Source organism: Miscanthus floridulus, chromosome 3, assembly GCF_019320115.1.
Source record: "Miscanthus floridulus cultivar M001 chromosome 3, ASM1932011v1, whole genome shotgun sequence".
Lineage (NCBI taxonomy): Eukaryota > Viridiplantae > Streptophyta > Magnoliopsida > Poales > Poaceae > Miscanthus > Miscanthus floridulus.
This window is the reverse complement of record NC_089582.1, coordinates 148,081,135-148,093,243: the sequence shown is the minus strand read 5'-3', so window position 1 is coordinate 148,093,243 and position 12,109 is coordinate 148,081,135. Positions and strand designations below refer to the sequence as shown.

The 12,109-nt window shown below is 54.1% G+C and overlaps 1 pseudogene; it reads right to left on the bottom strand.

Annotated features, from left to right (window-relative positions):
* LOC136544673 (peroxidase 22.3-like) lies at positions 1-7,561 on the bottom strand (annotated as a pseudogene).
* Positions 7,562-12,109: the final 4,548 nt, after the last annotated feature.

The following is a 12,109-nucleotide window of genomic DNA, read 5'->3' as shown; positions in this document are numbered from 1 at the left end:
TTAGTTCACTTTGGAGCAGGTGAGTCTGATCTGGCCCTGGGATCCAGTGAGCGGGCTGAGGTTGCCCATCTTCACCATGGCCGTGGTGAAGGCGCTGCTGAAGGCCGCGGAGTTGGACGCAAAGTTCCTGACAGTGTTGTCGGTGCTGCCGCCGTTGAAGAGCTCCTGGTCCGAGTGCAGGATGTTGCACCTGGATCTCCCGTACGGGTGAGCCGACCGCACACTGGTGTTGCCGACCACACACTACGGCTAGAGATAGAAGAAGGGAGGAAGAACAGAGTGCGCGCACACACAACACAAGCACCAGCGTTGGCCGGAGCTCTGCAGAGAAGATGGCAAAACTAAACTCGCTATCTTTACTGTGAGTTGCAGTGGGAAACTATATATACAACTCTACCCATCTAATCCCAGTACACAGACATGCCACTCTGCCATGCTGCTACAGTGACTAGATGTGACAACAGGGCTGACTTTGACGCCTGCCCCTGCGGTGGCTACAGTACGGCAGAAGAGCCTTTCGGCACCTGCCCCTGCCGCGGCTACAGTGCAGTAGCAGGGGAGCCCTTTTGGCTCCTACCCCTACCGCGTGTACAGGGGAGACCAGCAGATTACTTTATAATTCTTTTCCTAATCCTGCTGCTAACCCTAGAACATCCACCATGCCGATCACCTTCTTCAGCTCCGTGGACCGAAGACGGCCGAGCGGCTTGGCGAGGACGTCCGTGAGTTGCCTAGCAGTTTCGACAAACTTGATGACGATCTACCCTCCATCGACACTGTCCCTGAGGAAGTGGAACTTGATGTCGATGTGCTTGCTCTGGTCATGGAGAACCGGATTCTTCGCGAGGACGATGGTGGACTGGTTGTCCACCATCAGTGCTGGTGGGTGACCTTCCACACCGGTCAGCTCGCCCAGCAGTCGGCATAGCCACATAGCTTGGCATGCCGCTATGGCCGCCGCCACGTACTCTGCCTCGCACGTGCATAGCGCCACCACCTTTTGTTTCAGTGACAGCCATGAGATTGGAGCTGACCCGAGGAAGATGAGCACTCTAGAGGTGCTCCGCCGTCCGTCGATGTCCCCCGCCATGTCTGCATCTCTGAACATAGTGAGCTGCAGCCCACTTCCGCCGGTCTTGGGGAAGACGATCACCTGATCCACCGTCCTCTTGACGTAGCACAACAGCCACTTCACCACAGCCCAGTGATCCTCTCGGGGATCCTCCATGAAGCGGCTGACATAGCCCACGGCGAACTCAATGTCCGGCCTCGTGTGGACTAGGTAGCATAGATCACCGACGATGCTCCGGTAGAGTGTTGCATCTACCTTCGCCGTGGTACTGGCCTTCATCAGCTTCAGTCGCTCCTCCATCGGAGTCACACACGGCTTGCACTCAGCCATGCTGCTCTGCTCCAACAGCTTTGAGGTGTACGCGCTCTGACCGAGCGTGAGCGCCTCCTTCCCCAGTCTCATCTCGATGCCGAGGTAGTAGGAGAGCGTGCCGAGATCACTCTTTCGAAAATGAGCCGCCATCTCGTGCTTGAAGCTATCGATGTCCTCGGCACGTGCGCCGGTGACGATCAAGTCATCCACATACACGCCGACGAGGAGCTCCTCCTTCCCCCTTTGCCGCGTGTAGAGCACGTGCTCGGTTGCGCACCGCGTGAACCCAAGCTCACCTAGTATGGCGTCAAGCTTTGCGTTCCACGCTCGCAGGGCCTGCAGCAGCCCGTAGAGCACCTTGCGTAGTCGGAGCACCCTGTGCTCTGCTCCATTGATGGTGAAACCCAAAGCACCTCCTTCCCCTATCTCACCTCGATGCCGAGGTAGTAGGAGAGCGCATTGAGATCGCTCATTCAAAAACGAGCCGCCATCTCGTGCTTGAAGTTGTCGATGTCCTCCGCATGCGCGCTGGTGACAATCAAGTCATCCACATACACACCATCGATGAGCTCCTCCTTCCCCCATCGCCGCGTGTAGAGCGCGTGCTTAGTTGCGTACCGCGTGAACCCAAGCTCGTCCAGTGTGGCGTCAAGCTTGGCGTTCCACGCTCGTAGGGCCTGCCACAGCTCGTTGAGCACCTTGCGCAGTCGGAGCACTGTGTGCTCCACTCCCTTGATGGCGAAACCCAGAGGTTGCCTGACGAAGACCGTCTCCGCCAGCTCACTGTTGAGGAAGGCTGATTTTATGTCCAAGTGATGGAAGTGCCAGTCCTTCGCTGCTACCAAAGCCAGCAGCAGTTGGATAGACTCCATGCACGCTACCAGGGCAAAGACTTCCTCAAAGTCGATGCCCTCGCGCTGGACAAAGCCTCAGGCAACGAGGCACATCTTGTGCTTGACAATGGTGCTGTGCTTGTCCCGCTCGACCTTGTACACCCACTTTAGGGCGATCGGACGACATCCTAGAGGTGGATCGATGAGCTCTCAAGTCTTGTTTTCCTCGATTGCCTTCATCCCCTCCAGCATCGCCTGCCGCTAATTTGCATCGCGCTTGGCCAGCGCGAACATGGGTGGTTCCTCTACACTGATGAGAAACAACTCTGGGTCATTGAGCAGCCGACCCACCAGGCCTGAGGACCTTGTGCCGCCGATGATGCTGTCCAGCCTACGGAACCGCACCTCCTCACCATCGTGGAAAGCGTCCACGTACTCATCGATGTCGGTGGGTGGTGAGGCAAACTCGATCAGTGTCGATGGAGTCCCCTATTCCGTCGGAGTGGTCGACATAGCACCTAGAGTTCTCGGCACCCAGCTGTAGTGCTAGGCACTACTCCTGGACCGCTCGTCACCACTCCTGGAGTGGTCGGCACCACTGCATGAGTGCTCGGCACCACTGCAAGACCTCTCAGCTCCGCTACGGGAGCGTTCGGCACCCATCCTAGAGTGGTCAGCACCACTACAGGACCGCTCGGCACCACTTCTGGAGTGCTTGGCACCCCTCCCGCAGTGGCCGGCATCGCCATAGGAGTGCTCGGCACCGCCCCAGGAGTGCTCGGCTCTATTGCTGGAGTGGTCGGCACCTCCTCTCTAGTGTCCCCACCACCGTGGATGACCAAGTGCTCGATGACGAAGGTGCTGGTGAAGCCGCCAGCTTCCCCCGTGCTCAGACTGTCCTAGTCCTTGGCCGCCTTCTCGTCAAACACGACGTCGCGCGAGACAACCACCTTGCCTCCGCATGGGTCATAGAGCCGGTATGCCTTGATACCTTCCTCGTAGCCTAGGAGCACCATCGGTGTGCTCCTATCCACTAGCTTGGTGAGTTCCAGCTTCGTCTTCCTGACATGGCCGATGTAGCTGAATGTCTAGAGGAAGGACACGCTCGGCTTGCTCCCATACCAAGCTTTGAATGGTGTCACGCCCTTCAGGGCCTTTGTGGGCGCGCGACTGAGGATAAACACCGCCGTGGTCACCGCCGCACCATAGAACCCTGCCAGCATGCTCTTGGCCTTCATCATGGATCGAGCCATGCCGACCACCGTCTGGTTCCGCTGCTCCACCACGCCATTTTGCTATGGCGAGTATGGAACAGTGTGGTGTCGCACCACACCCTGATCCACGCAGTATGCAACGAACTCCATCGAAGTGAATTCACCATCGCGATCAGTCCACAGCATGTGTAGTTTCTTGCCGCTCTCCACCTCCGCACCCACCTTGAACTTCTTGATCGCCTCCACTGCCTCGTCCTTGCTCGTCAGGAGTTATAGCCACATATAGCTACTGTAATCATCCATGAGCAGGAGGAAGTACCGTCGACCACCGTTTGTGGTTGGCGTGATTGGCCCGTAGAGATCGTCGTGGACCAGCTCGAGAGCGTCCGCCGCGTGATACTTGGCCGCCTTTGGGAACGGCAGCCTCCTCTGCTTCCTAGCCAAGCAGTTGTCACACAGCTCGCCTACATGCTTGATGTGGGGCAGCCCTTGGACCATCTTCTCTAGCCGACCAAGCGTGTCAAAGCTGAGATGGCTGAACCGGGCATGCCACAACCATGGCTCCTCGGTGTGCTGTGCTGCCAGGCACACCAGCTGCTCAACCTTCAAGTCGAGTAGGTATAGCCGGTTCTAAGACCTTTTCACCTTAGTAAGAAGCCGCTGCTTCTGGTCCCTAATCCTGAGGATGCATCCTTGATTAGTACCTCGCTGCCAGGCTCATCTAGCTGGCCAATGCTGATGATGCTTGAACATAGCTGCGGGATGTCATATCCATCCGTCAGCGCATGGTGCTTGCCATTCTGGCACCTGAAGATGATGGTGCCACGGCCTCGGATTGCCACCCTTGAGCCATCACCGAACTTCACCATGCTAGTCACATTGCCATCGAGCTCGGAGAAGGCTGCCTTGGAGCCCGTCATGTGGTTGCTGGCGCTGGAGTCCAAGTACCACCACTACTCCTGCTCACCACCCACACATCCGAGGTGGACTTGGGCGCATGGTTCGTCGAGGTGGATAGCCTTTAGAGCCTTGCTGTGCCCTTCCACTGCAATCACCTCTCCCTTCTCCCTGGCCTCAATGTCGTGCAGTGCATAGAACATCGCCATCAGGAGAGTGGCCTCATCATCCTCATTAGCCTGTGCTAAATGAGCCTCATCCTTTTTATCCTACTTGCGATTGGGACACTCCTTTGCCTAATGGCCCGTCTTCCCGCAGCGCCGGTAGGCGTTAGGGTTGACCTTCTTCTTCTTCTTCTCCGAAGAAGCCTTGCCGCGGCGCTTGCCATTGCCACTGTGGCTGGAGGAGGCTTTCCCAGACTTCTTCATCTGGGCAGCCCACTCCACCTCTATTAGCAGCAGCTTGCCGCTGTCTGTCGTTGTTGTAGCTTGCTCCATGTGCTCGTCCACCGCCTGTAGATGGCCTATCATATACTCAATGGTGAGGGTAGACAAGTCCAGCATCGTTTCTATGGAGAGAGCGATCTGGATGTACTTCACTGGCATGGAGTGGAGGTACTTGGAGACCGCCTCTTCTTCGTCGATGGTGACACCGTAGCTCCTGAGCTTGCTGATGAACGACTGTAGGTGGAGGGAGAAGTCCTCCACCGACTCATCATCCTTGAACTTGAGGTTGGCATACTCCTGCTTCAGCAGCTAGGCTATCACCTTCTTTGCGCGGTCGAAACCGATGTGCATCGCTACAATGGCCTCCCATGCCTCCTTAGTAGAGTTCTTCGTCCCCCAACAACTCCCTGTACTTCACTGGCACAGTAGCAAGGATAGCCTCCAACGCTGACATGTCATCTTCTTCGTTGTCGGTGCCCTTGTCAATGGCATTCTAGAGCCGCTAGGCTCTGAGCTTGACCTTCATGGTCACCATCCACTCGTCATATTTGGTGCGAGTCAACGTCGACCAACTGGTGCTGCTAACCTCCCGCACCATGCACACGACGACCTCCTATTGTGGCTGGGCAGCCACAGCAGTGCCGCTGCTGTCGCCCATCTCCAAACCGTCCGTCATCGCCAGCGGTTAATCCAGCGACGGCGCTTGTATGGCTCTGATACCAGTTGTTGCACCCGAGATCTCCCTCACGGGTGAGCCGACCGCTCACCGGCATTGCTGACCACACACTATGGCTAGAGGTAGAAGAAGGGAGGGAGAACAGAGCGCACACACACCACAACACAAGCACCAGCGTTGGCCAGAGCTCTAAGAGGAGATGTCAAAACTAAATTCGCTATCTTTACCGAGTTACAGTGGAAACTATATATACAACTCTACCCATCTAATCCTAGTACATAGACATGCCAGTTTGCCATGCTACTACAGTGACTAGATGTGATAGTATGGCTGACTTTGGTGCCTGCCCCTGCTGTGGCGATAGTGCAGCAGGAGAGCCTTTCGGCGCCTGCCCCTGCCGCTGTCGCGGCTATAGTGCATCAGCAGGGGAGCCCTTTTGGCATCTACCCCTGCCGCGCGTACAGGGAAGAGCAGTAGATTACTTTACATAGGAGCTCCTTCTGGTTCAGTAGGTTGCTGTAGTAGACATTGTCGAACTTGTACGACGTGGTGGTGTCGAGCGGCGCTAGGTTGCCATCGTCGGAGCCGGTGGGACAGGGGCAGTTGGCCTTGAGCGAGGTCACAAACGCAGAGTTGATGTTGGTGTCATTGTAGATGTGGTCCCTAAAGAACTGGTACTATGCCTACCCGATGGTGTGCGCGCCGAAGAGCGTGGTCATTTCGGTTGCCGTGAAACCCTTGTTGCCGAACGCTTTAATGAGCTGGTCGAGGTTGAAGGAGGGAGGCGGCAGGCAGCTATTCGCCAGGGACAGGCTCGCCGTCATCAAGTCCCTCCGTCCTAGAGGAACCGTCCATGATGGCCCTCCCAACTATATGCACGAGCACGGGCGGAGCTACCATGGGTCCGTGCTGGGCCCTGGACCCCCCTTGCCTTCGTGTCTATGTGTGTTACACTAATACCAACAAACAGATTTGCATCTTTCAATGCTAGCGAGATAGTATGCAAAATGGTTGATTAGTACTACCCAACATATTTCAACCAACAAGAAAGGCTTGATTAGAAACCCAGCTCAACCATTTTGTTATTGATGCTTCCAGTAGTGAAGAATTGAAAAATATCACAACCATAGCTGAGCTATGTCGATGCCTTGTTGACACAGGACGCCATGTGACTCATGACCTGATTGATAGATTGCTTCGGTTGCTTCTTACTCTCCCTGTTTCAATAGCTAATGCTGAGCGTGTCTTTTCTATATTGAAGATCTTTAAGACAAGGTTGCGCTATAGTTGTCCATGCAGTCCGAGGCACGACGGCACGGCACGAAGCCCATTTTTTAGCTCGACATGAGCCCGGCTCAGCCCGGTGACGTGCAGGCCCGGGCTGGTCTGGCCCGAGGGAGCAGGTCGTGCCTGGGCCGCTGCTCAGGCCCGTGGGCTGGCACGGCACGACCCGGCCTGCGTCGGTCGGCCCAACAGCAGCCCGCCCTCCCCCCTCCCCCTCCTCACTTCTCCCCTCCTAGCGGCCCAGCGCGGCCGGCCCAGCGTCCCCGCCTCCCCCCTCCTCATATGGCCCCCCTGCCCACGCAGCCGCAGCACGCTCCTAGCCCCGGCCGAACCCTAACTCTCTTCTGGCCTTCCCTTCCCCCTCCCCGCCGCCACCTCCCGTTCCCCTGCACCGCACATGCGCGGACGCAACGTGACTCAGCACACGCGCGGCGTGCATGTGGCCTTCTCCTTCCCCACCGTTCACCTGCTTCTCCACCCTACAGCCTCCCGCCTCCTCCTCGCGCACAAGCTATAGAACGCCACGATGGCCATCCATGACCTGCCTCGGGCTCCTCTCCTCCAGTCCCTCCACGAGGCCACGCCTTGGGTGCGAGCACGGCATGCTTGAGCTCCGCCCCGCTGACCGCCGCTGCCTCGAGCTCCTGCTTCCCCGTAGCTCGCCGAATCCCACCTCCACTCCAACCCACCTCCGCCGACGGTGGCCACCTCCTCCTCACCGCCACGCGTTGCTGCTCCACCACATGCCTCCTCTGCGTGGATCTGGCCTCATTCTCTGCGGATCCAGCCTCCTCATCACTCATCCTCCACGGATCCAGCCTCCTCATCGCTCATCCTCTGCCGATGGAGAGGTCGCATCGTCCATGGCCTTCCGAAGCAACGACGGTAGCCTGGCGCCCTGGCCTTCCCCTCTCTCTCTCTCGGTGTAGTGGGCCTTGGGCCAGCCCAACACACTAGATTAGCCGTGCTTCTCGGGCCGGCCCGACACAAAAAACGGCCTAGCAGGCCGTGCCTAGGCCATCAGCCAGGCATGAAGCCCATAGCGGCACGGCTCGTAGGGCACGTCGTGCCTTGTTGGCCCGACCCCCATCAGGTCATGCCGGCCAGTTGCCGTGCCATGCCATGCCGGGCTAGCTCGTTGCACATCTATAGGTTGCGCAACAACATGGAAGATGAATTTCTTGCTAACAGCCTGCTAGTACACATAGAAGGTAAAATTGCAAGAGGCTATAGTCACTACTGGAGATGGCCTCTTTGTCGAGGGCCTAAGGCCCTCGGCAAAGGCCCATTAACCCTTGGCAAAGGCTTTGCCGAGGGCGGCCCTCGGCAAAGAGCTCTGGGGGAATTTTAAGTCGGCGAAGAGGGTCTTTGCTGAGGGCCCTTTATCGGGCACTCGGCAAAGCTTTTGCTAAGGGCTAGACCGGCACCTGGCAAAGAAAAGCAGCCGTCACGGCGCCGGCGCCTGGGACGGAGTCTTTGCCGAGGGCCGTCTCCGGGGGCCCTCGGTAAAGAATTATTCTTTTTTTTTGAAAAATCTTTGCCGAGGGCCTCCAACCATGGCCCTCGGCAAAGAAATGTTGCAGAATTTTTCCAAAAAACTTTGCCGAGGGCAATGGGATGGCCCTCGGCAAAGAATTATTCTTTTTTTTGAAAAATCTTTGCCGAGGGCTTCCCCGGGGCCCTCGGCAAAGAAATTTTAATTTTTTAAAAAGTCTTTGCCGAGGGCCTCCAACCATGGCCCTCGGCAAAGAAATGTTCCAGAATTTTTCCAATGAATCTTTGCCGAGGGCAATGGGACGGCCCTCGGCAAAGGACCCTTCTTTGCCGAGGGCCTTGGTCATTGCCCTCGGCAAAGAGGCAGAAATTTAATTTTTTTTTGTTTTTTGCATTCCATCGACATAAGCATTTCATATATATACATATATATATCAACCATCACATATATATATCACACAGAACCCATTTTCTCACAATATATCACAACCATAATTGTGAACCACAAATCACAATATATTACAACGACAAGTCACATGTTCGTCATCATTCACATGTTTATTACGACAAGTTCATGAAATCCAAGCACAAGTCAGAACCATAAACCACAAATATTACAATAAAGTCCAACCACATCACCTAGCACTAGTCCTCATCAAGGTAGCCTATGAGACGGTGGTGAAGGAAAGGCGGGATCACCCGGTGATGCACTACCGAGATGATTGGAACCCGCGGATGGAGGCTGCACAAAGGAGCAGAGATTGCATGTGTGAGTAATCTGGGAAAATAGTTTTGGAACTTAGAGATTGCATCTAGTAATCTAGGAATACAAAAAGATTAGACTCAATTGAAAATTTTGGCAGCTCCTCCCCTGCACGGGGAGGTTTCCAAAACCTACAAGAAACAACGGCACGAACGCCGACATCCACAACGGCACGAACGCCAACATCCACAACGGCACGAACGCCGACATCCACAACGGCACAAAGGCTGACATACATGCAAAGCACAAGCGAAAAGTGAACTTTCATACTTACAGGAGTAGCTGCAGGAGTAGGAGGTGGAGGAGCTGGAAACTACACAGGTACACCCAATGCTTGCCCAAGATTTTGCATGATCACCATCATCTCCGCTATCTGCTTCTGCGCGGCCTCGAATGCGACCTACTGGGCCTGCAGCTGTGCGGTCAGTTCCGCGTTCTGCTCTTGACTTTGCCTTTTTGTTTCTTGCAGCTCGGCCTGCAATATTTCACTCCAATGTATCAGTAATGCAAATCTAATTTAGGTGTGTAAATATCAACGTATGACGAGTAAAACAGGAATTACCTAGAGTGCATGGACCTGCTGCAGTGCTGGAGAAGGCCATGTGCGTATGGGCTGGCTGGAGCTCGTGCTCCATGCTCGGATAGCGTCAAGGGAGGGAACAGTGGTGGAGTCGATGGCACCGTCTGCAATCCACAGCCACCCGTGCTTCTTGCCTCCTCCGAGCCTCATGATCATCTCTGCATCAATGGGCTCAGTGCGCACATTGTAATCTTCCCCATAGATGTCCCTTACTGAGGACGTGTACTCTTGGACTTTAGTGTACACGTTCGGGTCGGAGTACACCTTGGGCGGGGCAGCCGGGTCGAAGGAGACAGAGGACGACACCCTGCCCATGTGGGACATAGCCCACGTAGAGAACTCCAAGACCTCCTCGCCCGGGTGCACAGCCTCCTACGAGAAAGATGGGAAGATGGTGAGAAATCAAGCAGGATTGAGCATCAAAATAAATGAAAGAAATCACTTACGTATGCTTGTTTGTATTTGGGGAGGCTACGACTGCCTTGATGGTGAGTTGGACCTTGCCTCATCAGACGCTATTCCCGCTACCTCTCGTGCGTGTCAACAAAGTCCTGTGATAACCACTTGTCCATGATCATGGCCCAGCACTCAGGATACGATCGACACCACCAGGGAATCACCTACAAGTCATCGAGTATTTGACATATAAGAAGATGAAATTGAACCTGCTTAATATCAAAATGAATCATTATGAATGTTATTCGCCTAACTCAAGGTACTGGTCCCGGGTCAGCGTAATCAGTCTTGCTTGAGGCTTGGGGAGGGACTGCTTAAGTGCCGACCTATAGTAGTCTATGTGGGCTTGGACACACCCATGGTGGTGCATCTCGGTGACGTACTTCCTACAAGCTGCGGCAGCCGCCCGATCCGCCTAGGCCTCAAGTCCTTCTTCGGCCTTGAAAAATTTCTGCATACAAAACCGATGTATCCATTCATTATTTCAATAAAACATTTAACCAATGAATGAGATGTATTAAGCAATGTTGTGCGAGAGAAACTTACCCAAAACTCCGCCAATACCCGCTCCTACTTGTTGCGGTAAGTGAAACATCCTCAATTTTCCTTGAAGGGAAAATCCACAGAATGAATTTTAATATGATAAAACCAAGAACTGATTCCATCATATTATCATATTTCAGTCGATGTCACAGTCATACATCGTAAGATTACAAGAATACAAGATATTACATCACTGGGGAACACACCTATTACAGAGTTAATCTAGCGGAAGACTATCGAGTGAAGGCTCCTCCTTTACGGGCATCATCAGAGTTGGCGTAGTGCAGCATAGATTCCATCTTCGAACCAAACTTGAGCATAGGCACGAGACCTCCTAATCCTTCTAAAGTCAGCATCTCTGAGAAGCAGGAAATCTGCACACCGCCAGATGTGTGCAGGCCATGGTTAGCACCGATGAGCTTTAGTGGAAAATGATAAACAAGGGATCTGGCGATCCTAATATTTGGCTGTGGTTTGCATTCTTAGCGCATGAGAAGTAAATAACAATAGTAATATAATAATAATATCCAATTTTTAACACATTCACCACCACACCATCCATATCCATCCACCAACCATCCATCCCAAACCATCTCCACACCACCACACCATATCTCATCTCACACACTCAGGTCGATAGGCCAACTCCCTCTCGGCCTTGTCTCAACGGCCCACAGCCCCAAGGCTCAAGACCGGAAAATACCCCAACCCTGAAGGGAGGAAAGAAGGACTCATCTCCTATCTAGTTTAAGCAAAACCCAGGAAAGGTCCATAACCGACAAGTCGGCATATGTATCGATCGATCAACCATACACTCTGTAGAGGTTTTTACATGCCCACAAGATTAGCCATCCTTGGAGTCTAGAATCTCCTAGGTAGAATTCCGGTCGCTTGCTAGCCTAGAACGATGCCACCCTACCTCTCAGCCCTGGAACATCCCAAGTCTAGTCTGGGGTGGCTGATACTATAAGTCATAGATAGAGCCGAGGCCCTCTGGATGTCAAGAGTCGGGTCCACAAGGCCTCCTAAAGTCTCAGAAGGGTGTGGGGGGAAAACCGCGCGCCCCGTATCTCCTTGCACACGTTCGCCTAGCAGTAGTGGCATCGCTCTACCAAGTAGTTCGACCATCCCGCACCATATAGGGCGAGTGGGATATAAAGGATTCCCGGTGAATCTGAGTACTAGTAAGTCCTTAGGGATTGACCAAGCCAGAATGTCTTCATCAGGGTTTCCATTTTACGTGCCACCATAGCACCTCCACCCTGGGCTCCTCCCATCATAGGTTCACACCCAAGGCCACCTCTAATTACCATTTACCCGCCATAGGTATTCCATATCCAAGTGCCCAGGTAGCACCACATGGCAAGACTCGCCCCAGGCTCGTCGTTATTCAACCAACAAGAAAGGCTTGATTAGAAACCCAGCTCAACCATTTTGTTATTGATGCTTCCAGTAGTGAAGAATTGAAAAATATCACAACCATAGCTGAGCTATGTCGATGCCTTGTTGACACAGGACGCCATGTGACTCATGACCTGA